Below are 14,543 nucleotides of genomic sequence, written 5' to 3'. Positions count from 1 at the left end.
GTGCGCCAGCATGCCTGGTTAATTTCTTGATTTTTTTTTAGTAGAGATGGGGTCTCGCTAAGTTACCTAGACTGCTGAGGAGATTTTATTATGAATATATACCAATGAAGAAACTGAGTTTTAAGTGACTTCCTCAAAGTCACATAATTAGCAAATGACAGAGCGAGGGATTGAAGCCAGGTGTATCCAACTCTGTGGCTTAAGCTGGCAAACACTCTGCTGTACTGTCTGATTTTTTTTTTTTTTTTGAGTCAGAGTCTCACTCTGTTGCCCAGGCTGGAGTACAGTGGCATGCTCACGGTCACCACAGGCTCAACCCACTGAGGTGATCCTTCCGACTCAGCCTTCCAAGTAGCTGGAACTACAGGAGAGTGCCACCACACCTGGCTAATTTTTTGATTTATTGTAGAGACAAGGTCTCTCCACGTTGCCCAGGCTGGTCTCAAATCCATGGGCTCAGGCAATCTTCTCGCCTTGAACTTTCAAAGTGCTGGGGTTACAGGCGTGAGCCAACATGCCCGGCTGTACTGTCTGAATAGATACTGTGACAGAGCTCTCACCACCTCACAAAGTACCCTGTGCTGTTGTTAGTTAGCTTTGGCTGCTAGAAAATTTTCTTGTGTCGAGTTGAAATTGACCTCCCTGCAACTCACATGCACTGTCCTAAAGGTTTTCTCTAAAACTTTTGAGAATTATTCTCCTCCCTCTTCCAGAAAACCCTTCCATAGCTGTCTGCGGATGGCTCTCATGGGCCACAAGTGGAGAAGGGTTCCATCAGAGCCTCCCACACACTGGGTGCCCTTGCTGAAGAAGCTCAGATTTGCCAGTGTCCTCAGGATGTGGCTCTCAGCCTGGGCAGAGTGAGGTTGGACCAGTGCAGAGAGTTTCAGGACCATTACCTCCTGTCCAGACACTATACTGTTATTAACGCCATTTCACCTTGCATTAGCTTTTCTGGCAAGAGAAATTTTTCCACTGCTCTGGCCTGCTTGGGTGAATTACTGTGAAACTCAGCTTAGAGAAGGAAATAACAGGAAAGGGCAAGAAAACCAAGCTCCTGGGGCCTGGCCGGAGTCATATGTGGCTCTAGTCTCCGAAGCTAAGTACCGAGGCAGTGAGGGAGCCGAGGGAGGTTGGTCATGACCTGGGAGCTGCTCCTGGCGTGTGGGGTGATGCTTGGAGCTTCTTCCAGATTGGAGCTGCAGGCGGGGTGATGGAGCAGAGTCATCTCCTAGAACAGCTGTTGGGTGCCTGTCTCAGCCTCATCTTTCTGGGCCTTTCCATTCTCATGTTGGGTGAATTTCAGTTCACCGGAAAAACCATCCATCAGATGGAACTGAGCTCCGCACATGAGATGGTTTCTGGGTCTTCCCCGATGGCTCCAACCCCAGTGCTGAGAGGTTAATAAGGAGACCGCCTATGTGGAAACCCAGCGGGTCCAAAAAGTTGGTCCGGCAGCCTGTGGCGGGACCTGTTTGGCTCTGCAGGTGTGCTGGGTGTTCCTGCTCTCTAACAACATGCTCTTCACATGTAACTTTGTGCTAATTGCCTCGGATTTCCTGTAGTGAAGATTTCACGTAGCTCCTGCCAGACAGGGAGGAATGAGGGTGAGAGAAGGTCTTAGATACTCTGTCTGACCTTCTCAGGTCCCCAAATGGGGAAGGGATCAGGGCGCCACAGTGTACCCAGGAGGAAGAAGGCGAATGGGTGGGCCTCTGCTACCCTTCATCTGCCCCCTTGTGTTGCCTTCTGCCCTGGTACTATCAGGTCCTTCTCTTATGAGGGACCCAGAGTGGTCATTGAGAGAGGGAAGAGCGGCAATCCTCAGAGACCTTCACAGCCATGCCCTGGCTGGACCTCTCTTCCTGGAGGGATGGCAAGGAAAGATCCTTCTGTATTCTCTCTCATCATAGGTATTTGTGTTTCTGAATGACATAGCTCTGCAGCCTGATGTTTTAATTGGAGGAATGTGTGCTGTTTTGTTAATACCAAAGCAATTTAAATGTGTGGTGGAAGAAAAAGGCCTAGATTCTAGTCCCAGCTATGCGACAAGGGTAAATCACTTAACTTCTCTGAGTATCATGTTTCCCATCTGCCAACTGGGGAGGAAAATACTGCTCCATTCACCTCACAGAATTGTGCTATGGATGGGAAAAGGCTCTGTGAATGGCGTGCAAATGTGTGGGTCATGGGGCCACAATGATCATGAGGAAGTATTAGCACTGACATGCCAGTTTGTGGGGGGTGTGGACGCTGATGTTTCTTCACTCCAGCTTCCATTTTAAGTTGTCAGTTTTCTTTTTGAAGTTGGAGTGTCACTCTGTTGCCCAGGCTGGAGTGACGTGGCACGCTCGCAGCCACCACAGCCTCGACCTGCTGGACTCAGGCAATCCTTCTGCCTCAGCCTTCCAGGTAGGTGGAACCACAGGCACATACCACCAAACCTGGCTAGTTTTTTTGATTTATTGTAGAGACAAGGTCTCAACAAGTTGCCCGGGCTGGTCTTGAACCCGTGGGCTCAGGTAATCCTCTCACCTTGGCCTCCCAAAGTGCTGGTATTGCAGACTTGAGCCACCGCACCTGGCCAAGTTGTTAGTTTTAATGACTGTTGTGAGAGGCAGGGTCCCTTAGCAGAGAACACGAAGGTGAGGCTGGTGCCAGGGCAGGAGTGATTTAGAGCCTTTTGAGTGGCATGGGGTGGGATACCTTGATGCTAGACAAATCCAGCCTTTGGAGGAATAGGGGCTGGACTTAAGAACAGATTCCAGCCCTGGCTGGACCACCTGGGCCGAGAGCTATGCTGTTAAAGGGCTCTAGTCTAGGCCCTTGGGCATCAGAGAACACTGACACACACGACTACTGTGAAACTTGTAACCATCCCACTCCCAGCCCTTCCCCTTGATGGCACAGACAGGACGTGCTATGCTCCCTGGACAATAGGGCCTAGGAGTCAGGGGGATGGACTTGAACTTCCAAGCCTGGCCCCAGCTCAGGGGGACACTGGATGGCAGGATCTTCTCTGTAAAAGGTCAGCTTCATGCCTGGGATCTCCAGTCCAGTGATCCCAGACAGCCTATCCCCTGGTCACTGGCAATGCCTAAGATTAGCCCTGGGCAGGAAGGGGTCCAGCAGGCATCGGGGACTAAGGCAGGGACCGTGGGCTTTCATCGAACATTGTCCTGGCCAGTTGGGTATTAAAGGGCCATGTTGCATCCACCTGCCAGAGGAGAGAGCGGTACGAGAGGATAGAGAAGCCTTGGGCTTGGGAACCAGACAGACTCTGGTTTGAATACTGGACTTGGGTAAGTCACTTCAACTTCCTGGACCTCAGTTTCTTGTCTATAAAATGAGGTTAAAACTCTTGACCTCAGCACAGAGGACTGTTAGGACACTGAAGCTATTCTGTGTGATACTATAATGGTCATGTCGTTATACATTTGTCCAAACCCATAGAATTTAGGACACCAAGAGTGAACCCAAATATAAATTGTGGACTTTGGGTGATAATGATGTGTCAATGTAGGTCACTGGTTGTAACAAATGAACCACTCTGGTGGGGACGGAGGAAGGCTGAGTGTGTGGGGGCAGGGTTTGTATGGGAACTCTGTACCATCTGCTCAGTTTTGCTGTGAGCCTAAAACTGTTCTAAAAATAAAAAACTATTAAAAAACAAAAATTAAACCAAATGATGGTATTATGGACTTAATGCCGAATAATAGTTCTGACTATTAAAGACTTAAATTTGTGTGCTGTTTTAGATTAAACAAACAACTCCCCTCTCCTCCTGGGATTGTTGGAGGGATTGATGATAAAATGCACAAAACACCTGTCTTGTAATAAATAATGTAATAGCCAGATGTGGTGGCTCACACCTATAATTCCAGCACTTTGGGAGGCGGAGGCAAGAGGATTGCTTGAGTCCAGAGGTTTGAGACCAGCCTGGGCAACATGACGAGACTTCGTCTCTACAATAAATAAAAAAATTAGCCGGGTGTGGTGGTGCATGCCTGTAGTTCCAGCTACTTGGAAGGCTGAGGTGGAAGGATTGCCTGAGCCCAGTGGGCCAAGGCTGTGGTGACTGTGAGTGTGCCACTGCACCCCAGCCTGGGTGACAGTGAGACTCTGACTCAAAACAAACAAATGAAGAAACAAAGAAATAATGTCATAAAGAAGTGGGGGTATGAGCTTAATAACAATAGCTCCAGTGGGGCAGAGACCCGGCCTGTGCCCCTGCCCTCTCGGGGATGGCACGGGAGTGGAAGGGTTGATAGATATAGAGGTTCGTTGGGCTCCTGCATGCTGCTTTTGGTTGAAATGACATGACAATAGTACTTACATAAAATTCCTTAATGCTTTGTGTTCCCAGAATGTACAAGCTCTGGTTCCCTGGGGCGAGCGCAGGCACTTGTGGATAGATCCTTACCCACCTCCTCCTCTCCCCATAATTATTGCTCTTCCCTTCTGAATGTTCCCAGTTCAGGGACTTGCTGTTTATCAGCCGCAGGAAAAGATTCAGGATGCTAGAGGGGAGATTTTTGTTTTGCTAAGTCTCTGTGCTCCCTGGGGAATAGCCAATTAGAGCCCAGCCTGGACCAATATATCACTGTGGCTCCTTGGGCCTCTGGGTTGGGCTGGCTCCCAGGGAGAAGTCCACAGATCATAGCTGTCTCCTGGCAAGAGGAGGAGGAGGAGGCGGAAGATGGTGAGGACTGAAGGGCAGAACATGATCATTGGTCAGAAGCTGGGAAGTCAGGGAGAGGCTTGAAGAAACTATACACTCTTCATTACTCAGCATCTCAGGGCAGGGGAAAACCAGATAATTTAAACATATCAATGATCCAGAGCTTTGGAGCAGCTTTCCAAGGATTTGCTTTCTTTTTCTTTTCTCTTTCCTTTTTTTTTTTTTTTTTTTTTTTGAGCTGGAGTCTTACTCTGTTGCCCAGATTGGAGTGCAGTGGCCACTCCCGGCCACCGCAGCCTCGACCTGCTGGGCTCCAGCGATCCTTCCGCCTCAGCCTTCCGAGTAGCCGGAATTACAGGCATGCACTACCAGACCCGGCTGATTTTTTGATTTTATTATAGAGATGAGGTCTCGCTGCCCAGGCGGCTCTCGAACCCGTGGGCTCAGGCAATCCACTCACCTCAGCCTCCCAAAGGCGCGGGATTACAGGCTGAGCCACCGAGCCCGGCTTCTCTCTCCTTTTTTTAAGTCAGGGTCTCACTCTGTTACCCAGGCTGGAGTGCAGTGGCATGATCACAGCTCACTGAAGCCTCGACCTCCTGGGCTCAGGCGCTCCTTCTGCTTCAGCCTCCAGAGAAGCTGGGACTATAGGCGCATGTCACCATACCTGGCTAATTTTTTTTTTTTTTTTTGTAGCGATGAAGTCTCGTCATGTTGCACGGGCTGGTCTTGAATTCCCGGGCTCAGGCAATCCTACTACCTCTGTCTCCCAAAATGCTGGGATTATAGGCATGAGCCACCCGGCCTGGCCAGTTTGTGTTTTATTTGTATGGTTCCTGCCCCCCCTTTTATTTTTGCCTACCCTTATTTTCTATAATTTTGGGGACACATTAAAAGCCAGAGGACAAGATAGAAGTCAAAAGGCGTGACTGATTTTGAACTTGACATGGTGGCATGTCAGAGTGCTCTGTGATCCTGTGGGTGGGAGGGGAGGTGGACGTCTGAGAGTCACCCATCCCTCCCAGGTCATCAGCCTGATGATTCTGTCCTGCATGTATCCACTCATGCATTCATTTACCCCTCAAAAACCTTTTCTAAAAAATTTGCTTTGAGTCAGAGTCTTACTCTGTCGCCCAGGCTGGAGTGCAGTGGCACTCTCATGGCCACCATAGCCGTGACCTGTTGGGCTCAGGCCATCCTTCCGCCTCAGCCTTTCAAGTATCTGGAACTACAGGTACATGCTACCATGCCTGGCTAATTTTTTGATTTATTGTAGAGAGGAGATCTCACCAGGTTGTCCCAGCTGGTCTCGAACCCTGAGCTCAGGCAATCCCCTCGCCTCTGCCTGCCAAAGTGCTGGGATTATAGGCTTGAGCCACTGTGCCAGGCTTCAAAAAAAGCTTCTAATAAGCAGCTACATGAATCCAGGCAGTGTTCTAGATGCCAGAGAAAAGAGTGAACAAGACTCTGTTCTCTTTATGGAACCTAGTATTTTAGGAATACAGTCAAGTCAATAGGGAACTCACCCAGTGTAAGTCCTGTGGTAACACCAAGAAGAGGTCCTGACTCAGAATTGGAGGAGGTCATGGAAGGCTTCCTGGAGGAAATGACATCTAGGCTGAGACCAATAGAATGAGTGGAGCTAGCTAAATGAAGAGGATGGGAAGGAGGGAGGTGTGGGGAGAATGTTTCAAGCTGAGAGATCGTTGTGCTCGAGGCCCAACAGAGACAGGGAGTGCGGTCTCTGTCTACACTCAAACGTATTTGATGTGTGGCTGGATCTCAGAGTGAAGGGAGAGACCCAGTGTGAGGGGACTGGAGAAGGAGGCAGGAGCCAGGTCATGACAGGCTGTAATTGAGCATCAGGGAGTCTGGACTTTAGTCTAAGGCAGTAAGGAGCCTCCAAGCCGTTTTAAGCAGGGAAGTGATAGGGTCAGACTTGGCATTTTGTATGAACCTATTGGCTGCTGACTCCTCACCACAAAATAAGAGTCAGGCTGGAGGCTGTCGTGGTGGACTGGGGGAGAGGGGACAGTGGCCTGGACTTCCTTTCCCATTCTCCTCAGCCCAGCCTCCCCTCCCTTGTCTCCTTGGCCTTGGTGTAGACCATGCAGCCAGCTCAGGAGGGGGCGGCAGCCCCCCACTCTCCTCAACCCAAATCTGCCTCGTCGCGGAGTGCTTCTGCAGGGGGACCTGTGTCTGGGACCATTGCTCTTGGGTGCTTGTTTTCCGCATTGACCTGGAAACCCTTGTTTTCTTAGTTCCTCCCGGACTGGCAGGAGGGCATGACTCCTCAAGGGCTGAGTTGTGGCCATGAGATTCCTCCAGAAATGGAAATAAGGGGCTCTGAAGAGAAAGCAGAGAAGGCCTATGACTGTCGACCAAACCCTCCTGAGGTCCTGGGCTCACATTTCAAGTCCAGAGGTGCCGGGGAGCCCCCTAGTTCTCAAAGACCCTTTAAAAAGCAAAGCAGGATGGAGAAATGGGAACCCTCGTGTACTGCTGGTGGGAATGTAAAATGATGCAGTCGCTATGGAAAACAGAATGGCCATTCTTCAAAAAATTAAAAATAGACTCACCATACGATCCAACAATCCCACTCCTGGGTATATATCCAGATAAACTGAAAACAGAGTCTTGAGAGATATTTGTATACCCATGTTCATAGCAACATTATTCACAGTAGCCAGGAGGTGGAAGCAACCCAAGTGTCCATCAACAGATGAACTGACAAACACCATGTAGTATATACATACCATGGAATATTACTCAGCCTTAAAAAGGAAGGACATTCTGACATGTTCTGCGACAGGGATGCAGCTTGAGGACATTATGCTAAGTGAAATAAACCAGTCACAAAAAGACACATATTGCATGATTCCACTTATATGTAGTATCTTAAAATAGTCAAATTCACAGAGATAGAACAGTGGTTGTCAGGGCTGGGTGCTGAGGGGCGGAGGAGTTGTTGTTTAATGGGTACAGAATTGCAGTTTTGCATGATGAAAACAGTTCAGGAGATTGGTTAGCACCAATGTGAACATGCTAACACTATTGTACACTTAAAAATTGTTTTAAGAGACTGGGCACAGGGTGGCTCACACTTGTAATTTCAGCACTTTGGGAGGCCGAGGTGGGAAGATTGCTTGAGCCCAGGAGTTCGAGACCAGCCTGGGAAACAGTAAGACCCTGTCTCTACAAACAGTAAAAAAATTAGCCAGGCGTGGTGGTGTGTGCCTGTAGTCCTAGCTACTTGGGAAGTTAAGGCAGAAGGATCACCTGAGCCCAGCAGATCGAGGCTTCGGTGAGCTGTGATTGTGTCACTGCACTCTAGCCTGGGCAACAGAGTGAGACCCCAGCTTAAAATAAAAACAAACATTTTTTAAAAATGATTTTAAGATAATGAATTTTGTGTGTATTTGTGTTTGTTTGCTTTTTACCACGATTAAAACTAAAAATAGGCCAGATGCAGTGGCTCACAAATCACAGCATTTTGGGAGGCGAAGGCAAGAGGATGGCCTGAACCCAGAAATTTGAGACTAGCTGGGGCAACATGGTGAGACCACATGTCTACAAAAATTTTTAAAAATTAGCTGGGTGTGGTGGCGCATGCCCGTTGTCTCAGCTACTTGGAAGGCTGAGGCAGAAGGATTGCCTGAGCCCAGCAGGTCAAGGTTGTGGTAACCATGAGTGTGCCACTGCACTCCAGCCTGGGGAGATAGAGTGAGGCTCCAACTCAAACATACATACATAAATATATAAATAAATAAAATCAGATTATTTAAAGCAAAAAAAAAAAATGCCGGGTGTGGTGGCTCAAGCCTATAATCATAGCACTTTGGGAGGCTGAGGTGAGGGGATTGCCTGAACCCATGGGTTCGAGACCAGCCTGGGCAACTTGGTGAGACCTCATCTCTACAATAAATCAAACAATTAGCCGGGCGTGGTAGCACACGCCTGTAGTTCAGGCTACTTGGAAGGCTGAGGCAGAAGGATCGCCGGAGCCCAGCAGGTCAACACTGGGGTGTCTGTGAGCGTGCCACTGCACTCTCAACTGGGTGACAAGAAAAAAAAAAGGCAAATCAGGGGCAAGGGTAGGGTGGGGGTATCAGTAGCTCTCCCTTCCTTTGGGCAGTAGGAAGTAAGAGAAGGTCTACCCCGATTCAGACTCCCCTCATCAGAGTTGCCTCGGGTCCAGGCATCGATCCCTGGGAACTCTACTCCCTTCCTGGGGACAAGTGAGAACTCAGAAAGGCAGTTGGAGGGGGAAGGAGGAGAAGCCACTAGGTGCTTAGCTGGGACCCAAATGGCCAAGGATCACAGCTGCTGTGTCCGCTAACTGCACCTCCCTCCCCACACCACCTCTCTGCTCCACTCCTCTTTGTCATATGTCATATGTTTACACTTCACTTGGTATGAATCTCAGCCTGTTTCTTCTCTACAGACATTGTGGTGGGGGGGACAGTGTAAGAGGCGGGAAACACGATGTTGTTTGGGGTCCCGTGTCCACGTAACTGCTGTCTTCCTATTCCTCCCACCTGCTCTGTCTCTCCAGGGCCCCGCTGGGGAATGGATGGATGGGATGACAGGTGGGAAACCTCTCCTGCCCATCCAGGGGAAGGCCAGCGTGGAGGGAAAGCTGCTAGTTGCCACTGGTTTCCCTTGTGCTCAAATATGACTTTGCACTTCCCAGTCCCCCATCTGGCTCCAGCGGCCAGACCCGTGGGAACTGTCAGGCTGGCCTGCTGGTGGCACACTCAGATGGGCTGAACTGAGGGCACCCAGGGGCTCGAGTAGCTTTCCAGATGTGCCCTCCTCCTTCACTTCAGGGGACCCCCATAGCCCTCCACCTTCCCGTGCCACATGGCCCGGTCCATTCCACGTCTAAGTTCCTGAGATCTTGACTAGACACATCACAACTTAATTTCCTCATGTTCGTTGGCATGTTAGATGTAGCTTTTTGGACCTCTCTTGACTATATGTGGCAGGCAGGAGGACAGCAGTGGGTAGGATGGTGGGTTTACGTCCCCCTTCAAAAACAAGCCCTGGCCAGGCACAGTGGCTCACACTTGTAATCCCACGGCTTTGGGAGGCTAAGATAGGAGGATCACTTGAGAACAGGAGTTGGAGACCAGCCTGGGCAACACAGTGAGACCCTGTCTCTGTAAAAAATAAAAATAAAAAATTAGCCAGGCTACTTGGGAGGCTAAGGCAGGAGGATTCCTTGAGTCTAGGAGTTGTGCCACTGCACTCCAGCCTGGGTGGAGTGTGAGACTCTGTCTTGAAAAAAAAGAAAACAAAACAAAGCAAAAAACCAAGCCCAGTCCCTTCTCCTTGGCAAATTCTTCATAACCATTCTAGTCTTCACTGGGCCTCCTCTTCTGAACCTTTAATCTATGCTCCCCTTCATCTATGGAAGTTCCTTCATTGGGTAAGACTGGATTCCTGCCGGGCTCGATGGCTCAGCCTGTAATCCCGCGCCTTTGGGAGGCTGTGAGTGGATTGCCTGAGCCCGCGGGTTCGAGACCTGCCTGGGCGGCGAGACCTCATCTCTACAATAAATCAAAAAACTAGCCGGGCCTGGTAGCACATGCCTGTAACTCCGGCTACTTGGAAGGCTGAGGCGGAAGGATCGCCGGAGCCCAGCAGGTCGAGGTGCAGTGGCTGGGAGCGGCCACTGCACTCCAGTCTGGGCGACAGAGTAAGACTCTGACTCAAAAAAAAAAAAAAAAGACTGGATTCCTGAACCAAATGGCCGATTCCTAGAGAGAGACACTCTTCATTTCTTGTTTGACTTTTGTAGCATGATCTTAAAGAAGGTCTTTGTTTTGTAAAAATATTGCAGTGCTTCATCCATTTCCCATAGACCTCTCTTAATTTTTGATACATCATTTATGTCAGCGGTAACTATGTGTTATGATGCTTGTTCGTTTTTCTCTTCTTCAGTTTAATTGGTCCCCCCAGATTCTCATTTTTTTCAGTGGCTTTGTGGGTGATTCAAGCACTTCTCCAACATCAATTTCATTAACTTCACTAAAATCTGCAGCCGGGCTCGGTGGCTCAGCCTGTAAACCCAGCACTTTGGGAGGCTGTGGTGAGTGGATTGCCTGAGCCCATGGGTTCGAGACTCGCCTGTGCAACTTGGTGAACCCTTGTCTCTATAATAAATCAAAAAATTAGCCGGGTGTGGTAGCGCGCGCCTGTAGTTCCAGGTACTTGGAAGGCTGAGGCGGAAGGATCACGGGAGCCCAGCAGGTTGAGGCTGCGGTGGCCGGGAGCAGCCGCTGCACTCTAGTCTGGGCGACAGAGTGAGGCTCCAACTCAAAAAAAAAAAAAAATCTGCGTGGGGGGCAAGATATGTAATTTCACTTTACAATTGGTTTGTACGATATTTGTATGGTAGTAGCCACTCATGACCAGCAGAGACTGACAAAGACTTTTGGCACAATGGGTTGGGTCGGGTTGAGCTGGGGCTAAGGTTAAAGTGTGGTTGGTTCATTAGCGAATATTTTTGTGTGATGCTGACTTTCACTTCCCAGCACAACCTGTGGGAGCTGGAGAGAAAATATTCATAGGAAGGACCTCTGCGCTGCCCTTCTGACACTCGGATGCTAATTATGAACGCCCCCTGATTTCAGGTTGGATGTTCTCCCTCCCATGGAAGGAGTCTCTGCATAGCTGCAGTCCAATCATATGAGAGGGAAGATGAGGTGCTTCCGGAGTTTACAGCTAATGAGTGGGGGTTCCAGGACAGTAGGTTCTAGTTGTCTAAAGAAGAAACTTTTAACAAGTAGCTTGTTTGTTTGTTTTTGTTTTTGAGTCAGAGTCTCACTCTGTCGCCCAGGCTGGAGTACAGTGGCACACTCACAGCCACCACGACCTTGACCTGCTGGGCTCAGGCAATCCTTCCTCCTCAGCCTTCCAAGTAGCTGGAACCACAGGCATGCACCACCATGCCTGGCCAATTTTTTTATTTATTGTAGAGACGAGGTTTCACCAAGTTGCCCAGACTAGTCTCGAACCCCTGGGCTCAGGCCTCCTCCTCCCAAAGAGCTGGGATTACAGGCGTGAGCCACCATGCCTCGCTAACAAGTAGCACTGTTAAGTTGGATGGGCTGCCCTGTGAAGAAATGAGCATCCTGTCACTTAAAGTATTAATGCTGGGACAAGATGGTGGGGAGGTTGTAAAGATATCTTCTGTGGCGGTGGGAGAGGGACTGGAGAACCCTTCCAAATCAGAGGTCTATCATTCTACATCTTTTGTACTATGTTACGAATTCATGAGGGCAGGGCTGGATTCTACTCATGGCTGCATCCCCAAAGCACCTCCTAGACGCTGTGATGGTCAATGAAGAGCAAGAGAAGGAGCATCTGACTGAGTGGGTGAGCCACTGAAGGAATGAACTAGCTCTCATCTTCCATGTGGTCCTCGGCACCCACTCTAGAAGCCAAAGCCAAGGTTAAGTTTCTCCTCAGGCCTTCCCAAGGGAGCCAGAGCAGAAGATAGGACCCTGGGAAAAGAAGGAGGGAGGGAGACCCTGAAAAGAGGGGCAGTTGGGTAGCTCATGAAGGACGTTGCAAGATTCTTGAGCACTTAGTACAGTGACTCCAACCTTGGCTGCACATTTAAGTCACCTGGGAGCTTTAAAAAAAAGTCATAATGTATGTATTGCACCCCTAGAGACTCTGATTTAATTGGACTGCGGTGCTGAGCATCGGGATTTTAAAGCTCCCAGGTGACTCTATTGCACAGCCAAGGTTGAGAACCACTAACTGACTACGTGCCAGGTGCTTTGCATATTTTCTCACTTAATCCTTTCAACAAGTTCGTGCTGTGTGTTAGGTCGCTGATTCTCAGAGTGTGGGCCCTGAACTGGCAGTCCCTTGGGAACTCGTGTTAGAAATGCAGATTTTCAAGCCCAACTCCAGACTTTGGGAATTGGAAACTCTGAGGTTGAGGCCCAGCCATCTGTCTCAACCACCTCCAGGTGATGTGGATACACGCTAGAGTTTGAGAACCATTGAGTAAGGTACCGGTGGCCCCCACTCACGGATGGGGTGGAGAGATTTCATTATTAGCCCAAGGGGACAGGGATGACAAGTACTACTAAGCTGAGACATGTCCCACCGCTAGTGGGGAGCTCACTGGGGTCTCTTACTAAGACTCTTTGTCCTCCTCTCTACTTGGCAGCAAAACTGAGCTCCATCTGGAACTCAGTTTCTCTTGCCCCAGGGAAGCAAAGGGCAGAACACCCCAGGATTTGTTCTAAAACAGTTTTATTAGGTGCTTAAAATAACTTCTGGCAGATGGTGTGTAGAATGGGGGATTGGAGTAGGGCTGCACATGACATTTACAAAGTTGTGTGTGTTTGTGCAAGCCCATGTACATGCACGTGTGCACAAGGCCCATGTACATGCACGTGGGCACGGGGGGTTGGAGAGGTTGAGGAATTGGGGAGGAGGCATAAAGGAGAAACAGAGCAGGAAGGGTGATGCCAATCTACCCAGGATTAAAGAGGAGAAGGGCTTTAGACTATGCACTTGGGTTTCCTATGCACTTGGCTGAACCCTCTGCTCTCTCTGGGAACATAGTGGTCAGACAGGTGTTGTTGACTGACTGGGTGAGCTCTAATGTGGTTCTCAGGGGTCAGAGACCCATGAAGCAGATATGGGGGAGTATAGCAGAGTTCCAGGAAGTTTGTAGGTATTGATGGGCTGAAACCTTCAAGCTTTGACTGAATGTTAAGAGTAGATACAGGAGCCCTTGCTTTGCAAATGAAAACACTGGGAATCACTTCATTTTCCTTATTTCAAAGGAAACATTGGCCAAGCATGGTGGATCACACTTGTAATCCCAGGACTTTGGGAAGTTGAGGCGGGAGGATCACTTGAGGATGGGGTTCAAGACCAGACTGGGTAACATAGTGAGACCCCACCTCTACAAAAAATTTAAAACTGAGCTGGGCATGGTGGTGCGAGCTTGTAGTCCCAGTTGCTCAGGAGGTAGAGGCAGCAGGATTGTTTGAGGTCGAGAAGTTTGAGGCTGCAGTGATCATGCCACTGTGCTCCAGCCTGGGCTATAAGAGTGAGACCTTATTTCTAAAAAAAAAAAAAGAAAGAAAGAAAGAATAAATAAAAAAGCAAGGACATGTCTATACATGTTCACCTGAATCTCATTTAGGTGCAGAGATTGTGATGTTCATCAGTCTCATCTCCTCAACAGACGCTCAAATTGTTGTGGGTGGCTCTGTCTCCCTTGGCAACTCCCAACTCTAGTCTCAAATCCTGCAGCTATGAGTATGATTCCTGGATCCTCTAATGCAGTCGTTCTTGACCTTTCAGAGTTTTGGACCCATGTCAGAATCTTCGTAAATCTCTGGAAACTTTCACGAGTATGTGTACATGGAAGAATCTGTCAACAATTCATAGAAGTCCATGGACTCTCCATCTTCACCTCCCTGGCTCTAGGGGAGGGCCCTGAGAACGATGGCCCTCCATCTTCCAGTAACTCCTCATCCAGTCCTACCCTAAATCAGGAGATCTGGGTTTACATCCCCCTCCACTGCTCGCTGTAAGTTGAATGGAGATAATGGTATCTCTGCCATTAGAAAGCAGGGCTCAAACCGGATGACTCCTTGAGGCTGGTTTCAGCTGGAAGAGCTGGGATTTTACCAGGCAACGGCCTTCAAGCTCTGGAATGGTGATGTACACACTCCTCAGCCTTGGCTCTTCTGCTAGTTCAGTACTACTCCCACATGTCCCAGGACCACACTGTGGCTCTTACTCCTACCCGCTGCACACCCAGCTCCTATAATCTGTATAGTCAGTAAGTAATACTGTCTCTCCTCCATTCACTGTAATT

At 49.2% G+C, this 14,543-nt stretch overlaps 1 long non-coding RNA gene across 1 annotated transcript in view; it reads left to right on the top strand.

Annotated features, from left to right (window-relative positions):
* The window catches only part of LOC110596425, a 49,306-nt gene extending 34,992 nt beyond the window's left edge, over positions 1-14,314 (top strand). The window contains exon 3 of the long non-coding RNA XR_002482450.1: positions 14,024-14,314. This is a non-coding gene — a long non-coding RNA (uncharacterized LOC110596425). The remainder of the gene's footprint in view (positions 1-14,023) is intronic.
* The last annotated feature ends 229 nt before the right edge of the window (positions 14,315-14,543 follow it).

This window comes from Carlito syrichta, unplaced genomic scaffold (assembly GCF_000164805.1).
Source record: "Carlito syrichta isolate Samal-C Ts95f unplaced genomic scaffold, Tarsius_syrichta-2.0.1 Scaffold309080, whole genome shotgun sequence".
Classification (NCBI taxonomy): Eukaryota; Metazoa; Chordata; class Mammalia; order Primates; family Tarsiidae; genus Carlito; species Carlito syrichta.
Note: the sequence above shows the minus strand (reverse complement) of the source record. Positions and strands in the feature narration are given on the sequence as shown.